Source organism: Somniosus microcephalus, chromosome 1 (assembly GCF_052327205.1).
Source record: "Somniosus microcephalus isolate GS21.2 chromosome 1, FLI_Smic_1.0, whole genome shotgun sequence".
NCBI classification, from domain to species: Eukaryota; Metazoa; Chordata; class Chondrichthyes; order Squaliformes; family Somniosidae; genus Somniosus; species Somniosus microcephalus.
Window position 1 is genome coordinate 304,505,056 of NC_140987.1, and position 14,664 is coordinate 304,519,719.

General features: G+C 47.9%; 1 protein-coding gene across 1 annotated transcript in view; it reads right to left on the reverse strand.

Annotated features, from left to right (window-relative positions):
• Positions 1 to 14,664, reverse strand: part of mpdz (multiple PDZ domain crumbs cell polarity complex component) — a 399,568-nt gene that overhangs the window by 269,030 nt on the left and 115,874 nt on the right. The window lies entirely within an intron of this gene.

Genomic DNA, 14,664 nt, shown 5'->3' on the forward strand with positions numbered 1-14,664 from the left:
TTAAATCTTTAATGAAACATCAATGAAAGTACTGTAGGTTGGAGGAAAGATTGAGTGAAAGTATACTGCTGGTTTGAGTTAACAATTGCCCCGATTACAGACCCCCCCCCCCCCGCCGATTACAGACCTCCCACCCCCTACCGATTACAGACCCCCCTGCCCCGATTACAGACCTCCCCCCCCCCCATTACAGACCTCCCCCCCCCCCATTACAGACCTCCCCCCCCGATTACAGACCTCCCCCCCCTCCCGATTACAGACCTCCCCCACCGATTACCGACCCCCCCCGATTACAAACCTCCCCCCATTACAGACCCCCCCCCAATTACAGACCCCCCCCCGATTACAGACCTCCCCCCCCCGATTACAGACCTCCCCCCCCGATTACAGACCCCCCCGATTACAGACCTCCCCCCCCCGATTACAGACCTCCTCCCCCCCCCACCGATTACAGACCTCCCCCCCCGATTACAGACACCCCCCCCCGATTACAGACCTCCCCCCCCGATTACAGACCCCCCCGATTACAAACCTGCCCCCCGATTACAGACCTCCCCCCCGATTACAGACCTCCCCCCCCCGATTACAGACCTCCCCCCCCCGATTACAGACCTCCCCCCCCCCGATTACAGACCTCCCCCCCCGATTACAGACCTGCCCCCCGATTACAGACCTCCCCCCCCCCCGATTACAGACCTCCTCCCCCCGATTACAGACCTCCCCCCCGATTAGACCTCCCCCCCCGATTACAGACCTCCTCCCCCCGATTACAGACCTCCCCCCCCGATTACAGACCTCCCCCCCCTTACAGACCTCCTCCCCCCGATTACAGACCTCCCCCCCCGATTACAGACCTCCCCCCGATTACAGACCTCCTCCCCCCGATTACAGACCCCCCCGATTACAGACCTCCCCCCGATTACAGACCTCCCCCCCCCGATTACAGACCTCCTCCCCCCGATTACAGACCTCCTCCCCCCGATTACAGACCTCCTCCCCCCGATTACAGACCTCCTCCCCCCGATTACAGACCTCCTCCCCCCGATTACAGACCTCCTCCCCCGATTACAGACCTCCCCCCCCGATTACAGACCTCCTCCCCCCCGATTACAGACCTCCTCCCCCGATTACAAACCCCCCCCGATTACAGACCTCCCCCCGATTACAAACCCCCCCCGATTACAGACCTCCCCCCCGATTACAGACCTCCCCCCCCCCCGATTACAGACCTCCTCCCCCGATTACAAACCCCCCCGATTACAGACCTCCCCCCGATTACAAACCCCCCCCGATTACAGACCTCCCCCCCGATTACAGACCTCCCCCCCCGATTACAGACCTCCTCCCCCCCGATTACAGACCTCCCCCCCCGATTACAGACCTCCCCCCCCGATTACAGACCTCCTCCCCCCCGATTACAGACCTCCTCCCCCCGATTACAGACCTCCTCCCCCGATTACAGACCTCCCCCCCCGATTACAGACCTCCTCCCCCCCGATTACAGACCTCCTCCCCCGATTACAAACCCCCCCCGATTACAGACCTCCCCCCGATTACAAACCCCCCCCGATTACAGACCTCCCCCCCGATTACAGACCTCCCCCCCCCCGATTACAGACCTCCTCCCCCGATTACAGACCTCCCCCCCCGATTACAGACCTCCTCCCCCCCGATTACAGACCTCCTCCCCCGATTACAAACCCCCCCCGATTACAGACCTCCCCCCGATTACAAACCCCCCCCGATTACAGACCTCCCCCCCGATTACAGACCTCCCCCCCCCCCGATTACAGACCTCCTCCCCCGATTACAAACCCCCCCGATTACAGACCTCCCCCCGATTACAAACCCCCCCCGATTACAGACCTCCCCCCCGATTACAGACCTCCCCCCCCGATTACAGACCTCCTCCCCCCCGATTACAGACCTCCCCCCCCGATTACAGACCTCCCCCCCCGATTACAGACCTCCTCCCCCCCGATTACAGACCTCCTCCCCCCGATTACAGACCTCCTCCCCCGATTACAGACCTCCCCCCCCGATTACAGACCTCCTCCCCCCCGATTACAGACCTCCTCCCCCGATTACAAACCCCCCCCGATTACAGACCTCCCCCCGATTACAAACCCCCCCCGATTACAGACCTCCCCCCCGATTACAGACCTCCCCCCCCCCCGATTACAGACCTCCTCCCCCGATTACAAACCCCCCCCGATTACAGACCTCCCCCCGATTACAAACCCCCCCCGATTACAGACCTCCCCCCCGATTACAGACCTCCCCCCCCCGATTACAGACCTCCCCCCCCCGATTACAGACCTCCTCCCCCCCGATTACAGACCTCCCCCCCCGATTACAGACCTCCCCCCCCGATTACAGACCTCCCCCCCCCGATTACAGACCTCCTCCCCCCCGATTACAGACCTCCCCCCCCCCCGATTACAGACCTCCCCCCCCCCGATTACAGACCTCCTCCCCCCCGATTACAGACCTCCTCCCCCCCGATTACAGACCTCCTCCCCCCGATTACAGACCTCCTCCCCCCGATTACAGACCTCCCCCCCCCAAGATTACAGACCTCCTCCCCCCGATTACAGACCTCCCCCCCAAGATTACAGACCTCCTCTCCCCCCGATTACAGACCCCCTCCCCCCGATTACAGACCTCCTCTCCCCCCGATTACAGACCTCCTCCCCCCCGATTACAGACCTCCTCCCCCCAATTACAGACCTACCCCCCCGATTACAGACCTTCCCCCCCCGATTACAGACCTCCTCTCCCCCGATTACAGACCCCCTCCCCCCGATTACAGACCCCCCTCGATTACAGACCCCCCCCCGATTACAGACCTCCCCCCGATTACAGACCTCCCCCCCCACGATTACAGACCTCCCCCCCCACGATTACAGACCTCCCCCCCCACGATTACAGACCTCCCCCCCCCCGATTACAGACCCCCCCCCCCCCCAATTGCCATGGACCAGCCCAAAGGGTCTCCAGCTGCGGCCTCCTGCAGCTAGCATTTCCCCCCGCCCACCCACTGGCCTGGCTGCTGGGCAGGAGGCAGTGCTAAAGAGATTAAGGAGGTCACGCCGTTAAGTCCGGCAGGACCTCTGCTTCCCCAGCCTTGCCGGGTTGTTCAGCCATTTTCAGCCTCATCCGCACCCTCGGGGCCCATAGCTCAGTTAATGTGCAGCACTGGAGATAAGTGACCTGTAACTTCTGAAATGACCTTAAACTAACTTTAAAAAACTTACTAAATGTTTTAAAACCTTTTTACATGGCAGTAGAAAGTAATCAACAGTGTGGAAGAGGTCCCTCAACATTGTGTACAATCTGGACAAAGTGGAAATAAGGCGTAAGCGGCTGCTGGGGAATGAGAGGTCAAGGTGTCCCTGGCTAGACAAGCATGGTGGTATGGAAGGAGGTGGCAGAGGCACTCACCACAATATCCACAGTCCCACCGAAAGATGACCAGTGCAGGAAGGTGTACAATGATCCGACCAGGTTAGGCAAGGTAAGCATTTGCAGAAAATTAAAAAACTGAAGTCTGTATACCTTTATGCAGATGGGTGAGCTTTCATTTGGTTTACTACTGGTTTGTTCAAGGTTGAAGCCAACGTAAAGCAAGTCCAAAAAATCACTTGCCATGGTAGACAACAGCCTTTCCAAAGTGTTGAATTTCACAGCTTATGAGAAGTCATTTGCAACTTTGAAAAATCTTACTACTTTTGAACAAATCTATATTTACAAATGTTGTCAAAGAAATCTAGCACTACTTTTAAACTGACTACTTCAAATCAGTCTTTGTAAGCTTCTCAGTTCATAATCAGTGATCTTTTTGTTTAAACTTTTGTACTGATTAAAAGTTCCACTGTTTTGACTTTGAATCTTGACTGAGCCACCAGCTGCTCTCTAGCCACCCTGCCTGTTGCAGCAGTGCCTTCCTCTGGGTGGGGGACACACGATCATTGGCCCCAGCGACATCCAGGTTGGAATCCTCCAGATCCACTGGTATTTCGTTTGCCAGGTTAAGGGTCAGTCCTTCCTCAGGGCAAAATTGTGCAATGCGCAGCATACCACCACAATCCTCGCCACTTTCCTAGGCGAGACCTGCAAGACACCCCCAACCTGTCCAGGCACCGGAAGCGTGATTCCAGCACGCCTATTGTCCTCTCCACCAGTTGGACCGTGCACAAATGTGAAAGGTTGTACCTTTCCTGTGCTGTATTATTGATGATGTGGAAGGGTCACAGCTTCAGCAGGTATGCCTTGTTCGCTAAATCAATCCACCTCCTTGTCCATCCCCAGCGAACAAGTCATGTCAGTTCGAGTGTCGAAGGATGAAGGCATCATGAGCACTTGCCCGATGCTCTGCATTAACATTCATGATCCACAGTTGGGCATCGCAAAGTATCATTACATTCAATGAATGGTACCCTTTCCTGTTAATGAATGTCATAGGTTCTTCACATGGTGCCTTCAGTGGCACGTGGGTTCCATCAATGACCCCCTGCACTCTGCAGAAGCCAGCAATCCTGCAGAATATGATGGACCTCTCCATTTGCCACACTAGGGACATGTCAAAGCTAATTGTATCCGTGACCTGTTGAATGCAGGCCCTCGCACCACCCAAGGTGATGTTGCACATGTCACTGCCTAAAATGAGCCGCATGCGTACAAGTTGAGGGCTATCATTCCATTCGTGGCCACTGAAAAGGCCCTGCAGGAGGTAGACGGTGGCTGCATGTTCTCTTTTAATGTCACAGAGGTGGCCAATTGCCTCCTTGCTCAAGCGCAGCCTTCTCACACAGAACTCCTCAGACATAGTTTCAAAACACATTCTCTCCCCGTAGAGTCTCTGGGGGTGGGTAATTGTTTGTTGTGGTCAGCTTCCGACCATTGTGCCTCACCCTAATCCCTGTGCTCTTCTTCCAGTTTGTCGATTAACATTCCAAGTAGCGAAGCCATTTTAATTCTTTTCACACTCTTCTGGGAGCTTTTCATCCTGGAAATTATCACCTTTAAGCAGTTGCACGAGTGCTGATAGCAGATGAATTTAACAAAAAAAGGTTCTGTATATAGATTTAGGTTTCAGAGACACTTACGGACAATTGTTGTACCTGCTGTGGAAATTTCCAGAGTTTGAATGCTCCCTTTCTGGGCCTCCAAGCTTCACTGTCATGCAAAGACCATACATCACACCTTTGACAGGGTCATTGTGACATGAATTACCAGCCTAAATGGCTGTGGTAAGATTAATCCCACATTACAACAGTGACTACACTACAAAAAGTACTTCTTTGGCTGTAAAGCGCTTTGAGACATCCGGTGGTTGTGAAAGGTGCTATATAAATTTAATTCTTTCTTTCTTTATGGTGCAAATCCAGCAATTTCATGACACACAATGAATGTCAACCAAGAGCCTCATGTTGAAGTTACAACTTTTCAGTTTTTTGCAAGGTTAATGGTGGAGCGGCGCAAATCGTCCAGCAATTTGCGGAGAATTGGAGCTCGTGGCCTATCCTTCACCACAAATTTCTGAATTTATTTTACAAATTAGTAATGGCGAACACCATGAACTCACCATTATTTTTCCAGCAATTTCTGGGCCAATGACTAGATAATCTGTTTTTAGTGATGTTGGTTAAGAGATAAATATTGGCCAGGAGAACCACCCCCCACTTGCTCGTCTTCATAATAGTGCCCTGGAAGCTTTTACATCCACCTGAGAGAGCAGACGGGGCCTCGGTTTAACGTCTCATCTGAAAGATGGTACCTCCGACAGTGCAGCACTCCCTCAGTACTGCAATGAAGTCTATGATTTTTGTGCTCAAGTCTCTGGAGTGGACTTGAACCCACAACCTTCTGACACAGGATGGCAAATAGATGGTTATAGAATCATAGAATATTACAGCCTAGAAGGAGGCCATTCGGCCTATCGAGTCTGCGCCGGCTCTTTCGAAGAGCAATCCAGTTAGTCCCACTCCCCCACTCTTTCTTCATATCCCTGCAATTTTTTCTCCTTCAAGTATTTATCCAATTCCATTTTGAAAGCTACTATTGAACCTGTATCCAGCACTGTATCAGGCAGTGCATTCTAAATCCTAACCACTCGTTGCGTAAAAAAGTATTTCCTCATGTCGCCTCTGATTCTTTTGTCAATCACATTAAATCTGTACCCTCTGGTTATCGACCCTTCAGCCATTGGAAACAGTTTCTCTTTATTTACTCTATCTAAACCCTTCATGATTTTGAACACCTCTATCAACTCTCCTCTTAGCTTTCTTTGTTCCAAGGAGAACCCCAGCTTCTCTAGTCTATCCATGTAACTGTAATCCCTCATCACTGAAACCATTCTAGTAAATCTCTTCTGTATCCTTTCCAAAGCCTTCACATCCTTCCTAAATTATGAATCACACAAAGCCCCATGGCCTGCACCACTCCATCAATTCATTTGACCAGAAGATAATTGGAAACTATCTAAACACTATCTTCTAAGAAACTATCCCTTTGCAGGGATGAATGAATGAATCAGTGAGCAAATTAAAGGTGCTATATCTGAATGCATGAAGCATTCGAAACAAGATAGGTGAATTAATGGCACAAATAGAGATAAATGGGTTTGACCTAGTAGCCATTACTGAGACGTGGTTGTAGGGTGACCAAGGTTGGGAACTAAATATTCCAGGGTTCTTGACTTTTAGAAAAGATAGGATACAATGGAAAAGCAGGTGGGGTAGCCCTGATAATAAAGGATGAGATAAAGACAATAGAGAGAAAGGATCTTAGCCCAGAAAATCAGGACATAGAATCAGAATGGGTGGAGCTAAGAAATACCAAAGGGCAGAAAATAATGGTGGGAGTAGTTTATAGGTCCCCTAACAATAATCATGGTGTTGGACAGAGTATAAATCAGGAAATTAGAGGAGCATGTAACAAGGGTAATGTAATAATTGTGGGGGACTTTAATCTTCATATAGACTGGGCAAACCAAATTAGCAAATGTAGCTTGGAGGATGAGTTCATGGAAGGCATTCGAGACTGTTTTCTAGAACAATGTTGGGGAACGAACTAGGGAACAGGCAGACAGGTGAAATTATAATGGGGAATAAGGAAATGACAGAGACTTTAAACAAATATTTTGTGTCTATCTTCACAGTATAAGACACAAAGAATATACCAGAAAAAGGGTCTAATGAGAATGAAGAACTTAAAGTAATTATTAGTAAAGAAAACATACTGGAGAAATTAATGGGACTAAAAGCTGACAAATTCACTGGACCTGAAGTCCTACATCCTAAGGTTTTAGAAGAGGTGGCTGTAGAGACAATGGATGCATTGTTTTTGATCTTCCAAATTCCCCAGATTTTTGAACAGTCCTCGTGAATTGGAAGGTAGCACATGTAACCCCGCTGTTCAAGAAGGGAGGGAGAGAGAAAACAGGGAACTATAGGAGAGTTAGCCTGACATTAATAGTAAGGAAAATTCTAGAATCTACTATTAAGGATGTGGTAACAGGGCACTTGGAAAATCACAATATGATTAGGCAGAGTCAACACGGTTTTATGAAAGATTTGTCAAACACAATTTCCCCATCAGTTTTTTGAGGGTGTTAACTAGCAGGGTAAATGAGGGGAACCAGTGGATGTAGTCTATTTGAATTTTCAAAAGGCATTCGAGAAGGTGCCATACAAGAGATTGTTACACAAAATTAGGGCTCATGGGATTAGGGGTAATATATTAGCATGGATTGAGGATTGGTAAACGGACTGAAAACAGTGAGTAGGAATAAACGGGTCATTTTCGGGATGGCAGGGTGTAACTAGTGGAGTGCCGCAAGGATCATTACTTGGGCCTCAGCTATTTACAATCTATATCAATGACTTAGATGAGGAGACCAAGTTTGCTGACGATACAAAGCTAGGTGGGAAAGTAAGCTGTGAGGAGGACAAAGGGATACAGACAGGTTAAGTGATTGGGCAAGAAGGTGGCAGATGGAGCATAATGTGAGCAAGTGCGAAATTATCCACTTTGGTAGAAAGAATGGAAAAGCAGAATTTTTTTTAAAAGGTGAGAGACTACTAATTGTTGGTATTCAGGGGGATTGGGGGTCCTTGTACACGAACCACAGAAAGTTAACATGCAGGTACAACAAGCAATTAGGAAGGCAAATGGTATGTTAGCCTTTATTGCAAGAGGGTTAGAGTATAAGAGTAAGGAAGTCTTGCTGCAATTATATCGGGCTTTGGTGAGACTACACCTGGAGTACTGTGTACAGTTTTAAGAACATAAGAACATAAGAAATAGGAGCAGGAGTAGGCCAATCGGCCCCTCGAGCCTGCTCCGCCATTCAATAAGATCATGGCTGATCTGATCCTAACCGCCAATCTACTATCACAGAACCATCTCCTGAATCTAACAGAATTAGACACACGAAATAGGAGCAGGATCAGGCTACACGGGCCCCGGGCCCGCTCCGCTACCCACAGGGCCATGACCGATCCGAACCTAGACTCATGTCCAAATTCCTGCCCGCTCCCCGTAACCCTTAATTCCCTTTACTTCTAGGAAACTCTCTATTTCTGTTTTAAATTTATGTAATGATGTAGCTTCTACAGCTTTTTGGGGCAGCATATTCCATGGACCTACCATCCTCTGAGTGAAGCAATTCCTCCTCATCTCAGTTTTGAAAGAGCAGCCCCTTATTCTAAGACTATGCCCCCTAGTTCTAGTTTCACCCATCATCAGGAACATCCTCCCCGTATCCACCCGATCCAACCCCTTCACAATCTTATATGTTTCAATAAGATCGCCTCTCATTCTTCTGAACTCCAATGAGTAGAGTCCCAATCTACTCAACCTCTCCTCATATGTCCATCCCCGGGATAAACCAAGTGAACCTTCTTTGTACTGACTTGAGAGCAAGTATGTCCTTTCTTAAGTATGGACACCAAAACTGTACGCAGTATTCCAGGTGCGGTCTCACCAATACCTTGTACAACTGAAGCAATACCTCCCTATTTTTATATTCTATCCCCCTAGCAATGAAAGTCAACATTCCATTGGCCTTCTTAATCACTTGCTGCACCTGCATACTAACCTTTTGAGTTTCGTGCACCAGGACCCCCAGACCCCTTTGTACTTCAGTACTTTCCAGTTTCTTGCCATTAAGATAATAACTTGCTCTACGATTTTTCCTGCCAAAGTGCATAACCTCACACTTTCCAGTATTGTATTCCATCTGCCAAATCTCTGCCCACTTACTTAACCTGTCTATGTCCCCTTGCAGGTTTTTTATGTCCTCCTCACTCACTACTTTCCCTCCCATCTTAGTATCATCTGCAAACTTTGATATGTTACACTCGGTCCCCTCCTCCAAATCGTTAATATAGATTGTAAAGAGTTGGGGACCCAGCACTGACCCCTGCGGAACACCACTAGTTACTGATTGCCAGTCTGAGAATGAACCATTTATCCCAACTCTCTGCCTTCTGTTAGATAGCCAATCCTCTATCCATGCCAGAATATTACCCCCAATCCCGTGATTTTTTATCTTAAGCAATAATCTTTTGTGTGGCACCTTGTCAAATGCCTTTTGGAAGTCTAAATACACTACGTCCACTGGTTCCCCTTTATCCACCCTATATGTTACTTCCTCAAAGAACTCCAGCAAATTTGTCAAACATGACTTCCCCTTCATAAAACCATGCTGACTTTGTCCTATTAAATTATGATTATCCAAATGTCCTGTTACTGTCTCCTTAATAATGGACTCCAAAATTTTACCTACCACAGATGTTAGGCTAACCGGTCTATAGTTTCCAGCCTTCTGTCTACTGCCCTTTTTAAATAAGGGTGTTACATTAGCAGTTTTCCAGTCTGCCGGGACCTTTGCTGAGTCCAGGGAGTTTTGGAAAATTATTACCAATGCATCCACAATCCCTACCGCCACTTCCCTCAAGACCCTAGGATGTAAGCCATCAGGTCCAGGTGATTTATCCGCCTTGAGTCCCATTATTTTACCGAGTATACTTCCTTAGTGATTTTGATCATGTTTAGCTCCTCTCCCCCTCTAGCCCCCTGTTTGTCCAGTGTTGGGATATTCTTAGTGTCCTCTACTGTAAAGACTGATACAAAATATTCACTCAGTGTTTTTGCCATCTCCATATTTCCCACCATTAATTTCCCGGTCTCATCCTCTATGGGACCAACATTTACTTTAGCCACCCTTTTTCTTTTTATATAACTATAAAAACTCTTACTATCTGTTTTTATATTTTTTGCTAATTTACTTTCATAATCTATCTTCCCTTTCTTAATCAATCTTTTTGTTATTTTTTGCTGTCTTTTAAAGTTTTCCCAATCCTCTATCCTCCCACTAGATTTGGCTACTTTATATGCCCTTGTTTTTATTCGAATACTATCCTTAATTTCTTTACTTAGCCACGGATGGCTGTCTTTTCTTTTACACCCTTTTCTTCTCAGTGGAATATATATTTTTTGGAAGTTGTAAAATAACTCCTTAAATGTACACCACTGATCATGTATCGTCTTACCCTTTAATCTATTTTCCCAATCCACTCTACTCAATTCCGCTCTCATACCTTCATAGTCTCCTTTATTCAAGCTTAGCACGCTTGTTTAAGATCCAACCTTCTCACCCTCTAATTGAATATGGAATTCAACCATGTTATGGTCACTCATTCCAAGGGGATCCTTTACTAGGACATTTTTAATTAATCCTGTCTCGTTACACAGGACCAGATCTAAGGTTGCTTGCCCCCTGGTTGGTTCAGTTACATACTGCTCAAGAAACCCATCCCTAATACACTCAATGAACTCATCCTCAAGGCAGCCCTGCCCAATTTGATTTGTCCAATTAATATGATAGTTAAAATCCCCCATAATTATAGATGTTCCCTTATTACAAGCCTCAACTATTTCCTGATTGATACTCCGTGCAAGAGTTGCAACTGTTCGGAGGCCTATAGACTACGCCCACTAGTGCTTTTTTCCCCTTATTATTCCTTATCTCCACCCAAACTGTTTCATTATCCTGATCTTTTGACCCAATATCATTTCTCTGTATTACAGTGATTCCTTCTTTTATTAACATAGCCACCCCACCTCCCCTTCCTTCCTGCCTGTCCTTCCTGATCGTTAAATAACCTGGTATGTTTAATTCCCAGGCATTGTCACCCTGCAGCCATGTTTCTGTAATGGCCACAAGATCATACCCATATGTAGTTATTTGTGCCATTAACTCGTCTATTTTGTTACGAATGCTACGTGCATTCAGATAGAGAACTTTCAAATATGTTTTGTGACACTTAGTTCCTGCTTTTGCCCTTTTTATTACTTTGCCTTTTACTCCATACCTTCTGCCCCTTCCTGACACGCTCTGGTTTTTAATTTCCCCACTGCTCCCTAAGTCTATGACCTTCTCTGTTGTCATTTTTATTATTTGCTCTCTAGGAACCTCCCCCCCACTAGTTAGTTTAAAGCCCTCTCTACAGCCCTAGTTATATGATCCGCCAGGACTCTAGTCCCAGCACTGGCCAAGTGAAACCCGTCCCAACGGAGCAGCTCCCTCCTGCCCCAGTACTGGTGCCAGTGTCCCAGGAAACAAAACCCATTTCTCCCACACCAGTCTTTGAGCCACGCATTTAACTCTCTAATTTTATTTGTCCTAGCCAAATTCGCTCGTGGCTCAGGTAATAATCCAGAGATTATTACCCTTGTGGTTCTGCTTTTTAATTTGGCCCCTAGCTGCTCAAACTCCCTTAGCAGAACCTCCTTCCTTGTCCTATCTATGTCGTTGGTACCAACATGGACCACGACAACTGGATCCTCCCCCTCCAAGTTTCTCTCCAGTCCAGAGGAGATGTCCTTAACCCTGGCACCGGGCAGGCAACACAGCCTTCGGGGCTCTCGCTCTCGGCTGCAAAGAACTCTATCTATCCCCCTAACGATACTATCCCCTACCACTACAACATTTCTTTTAACTCCCCCCACTTGAATGGCCCCCCGCTCCACGGTGCTGTGGCCAGGTTGCTCATCCTCCCCGCAGTCCCTGTTCCCATCCCCACAGGGAGTAAGAGCCTCGAACCTGTTGGACAAGTGCAAGGGCTGCGGCTCCTCCAACACTACCTCCTGGATCCCCGTACCTGCCTCACTTCTAGTCACACCATCCTGACCCTGGCCACGGACTACATCTGAATTAATTAATCTAATTGGTGTGACTACCTCGTGATACACAGAGTCCAGGTAACTCTCCCCCTCCCTGATGTGTCTCAGTATTTGAAGCTCGGACTCCAGCTCTTCAACACGGAGCCGGAATTCCTCGAGCAGCCAACACTTACTGCAAATGTGATCACCGTGAGCATCAATGGTGTCCACCAGCTCCCACATATTGCAGCAGCAACACATCACCTGATCTCCCATTCTATGTAATTAATTAAATTTGATATTATTTTTAAATACACTCTGTCCTGATTCTAGATGATGAATATCGCACCTTAGAAACTATAAACCAAAGAGATTTAAGCTTAAAAAGGGAGAAATACTTACCAACCAATCACTTACCCGCTTTCTGGTGACGTCACACTTGGATTACTTTTTACCTCTCTCCTTCCCTCCGAGTTCCCAGACTGGAGACTGGTACGCCTTACCTGGTCTCTGGGCCTTTTATAGCCCCGCTGCTGCCACTGAAATTCCCGCCGACGCTGTGAGGCCTTACCTGGTCTCTGGGCCTTTTATAGCCCCGCTGCTGCCGCTGAAATTCGCGCCGACGCTGTGAGGCCTTACCTGGTCTCTGGGACTTTTATAGCCCCGCTGTTGCCGTTGAAATTCCCGCCGACGCTGTGAGGCCTTACCTGGTCTCTGGGACTTTTATAGCCCCGCTACTGCTGCTGAAATTCACGCCGACGCTGTGAGGCCTTACCTGGTCTCTGGGACTTTTATAGCCCCGCTGCTGCCGCTGAAATTCCCGCCGATGCTGTGAGGCCTTACCTGGGTCTCTGGGACTTTTATAGCCCCGCTGCTGCCGCTGAAATTCCCGCCGACGTTGTGAGGCCTTACCTGGGTCTCTGGGACTTTTATAGCCCCCCTGCTGCCGCTGAAATTCCCGCTGACGCTTTTGGTCTCCTTACCTAAGGAAGGACACACTTGCCTTAGAGGCAGTGCAATCAACGTTCACTAGATTGATTCCTGCGATGAGAAGGTTGTCCTATGAGGAGAAATTGAGTAGAATCTGCCTATATTCTCTGGAGTTTAGAAGAATGAGAGGTGATTTCATTGAAACATACAAAATTCTTAGAAGGCTTGACGGGATAGATGCTGAGAGGTTGTTTCCCCTGGCTGGAGAGTCTAGAACTAGGGGTCATAGTCTCAGGATAAGGGGTCGGCCATTTAGGACTGATATGAGAAGAAATTTCTTCACTCAGAGGGTTGTGAATCTTTGGAATTCTTTACCCCAGAGGGCCGATGATTATATTTAAAACCGAGATCGACAGATTTTTGGGAATCAAGGGATATGGCGAGAAAGTGGAGTTGAGGTCAAAGATCAGCCATGGTCTAATTGAATGGCGGAGCAGGCTCGAGGGGCCGTATGGCTTACACCTGCTCCTATTTCTTATGTTCAACTATTGTAGATATTGAAGTTAAATCATTTTCTCTACAAAAGGGAAAATGAAAAGCTTAATATTCTGAACAATTTGAAATAAACATAGAAACATAGAAGATAGGAGCAGGAGTAGGCCATTCGGCCCCGCGAGCCTGCTCCGCCATTCAATGCGATCATGGCTGATCATCCAAATTCAGTACCCGGTCCCTGCTTTCTCCCCATACCCCTTGATCCCTTTAGCCTTAAGAAATACATCCAACTCCTTCTTGAATATATGTAATGAATTGGCTTCTACTGCCTTCTGTGGTAGAGAATTCCACAGGTTCACCACTCTCTGGGTGAAGAAATTCCTCATCTCTGTCCTAAATGGCTTACCCCTTATCCTTAGACTGTAACCCCTGGTTCTGGACTCCCCGACCATCGGCAACATCCTTCCTGCATCTAGTCTGTCCAGTCCTGTTAGAATTTTATAAGTTTCAATGAGATCCCCTCTCATTCTTCTAAACTCCAGTGAGTATAAGCCCAATCGACCCAATCTCTCCTCATACGTCATTCCTGCCATCCCAGGTATCAGCCTGGTGAATCTTCGCTGAACTCCTTCCATGGCAAAAACATCCTTCCTCAGGTAAGGCGACCAAAACTGCACACAATACTCAAGATGTGGTCTCACCAAGGCCCTGTACAACTGCAGCAAGACATCCTTGTTCCTGTACTCAAACCCTCTTGCTACGAAGGCCAACATACCATTTGCCTTCTTAACCGCCTGCTGCACCTGCATGCTTACCTTCAGCAACTGGTGCACAAGGACACCCAGGTCTCGTTGCACTTCCCCTTCTCCCAATTGCCATTCAGATAATAATCTGCTTCCTGTTTTTGCCACCAAAGTGGATAACCTCACATTTATCCACGTTATATTGCATCTGCCATGCTTCTGCCCAATCACCCAACCTGTCCAAATCATCCTGGAGTATCTCGGCATCCTCCTCACAGCACACATGCCCACCCAGCTTTGTGACGTCTGCAAATTTGGAGATATT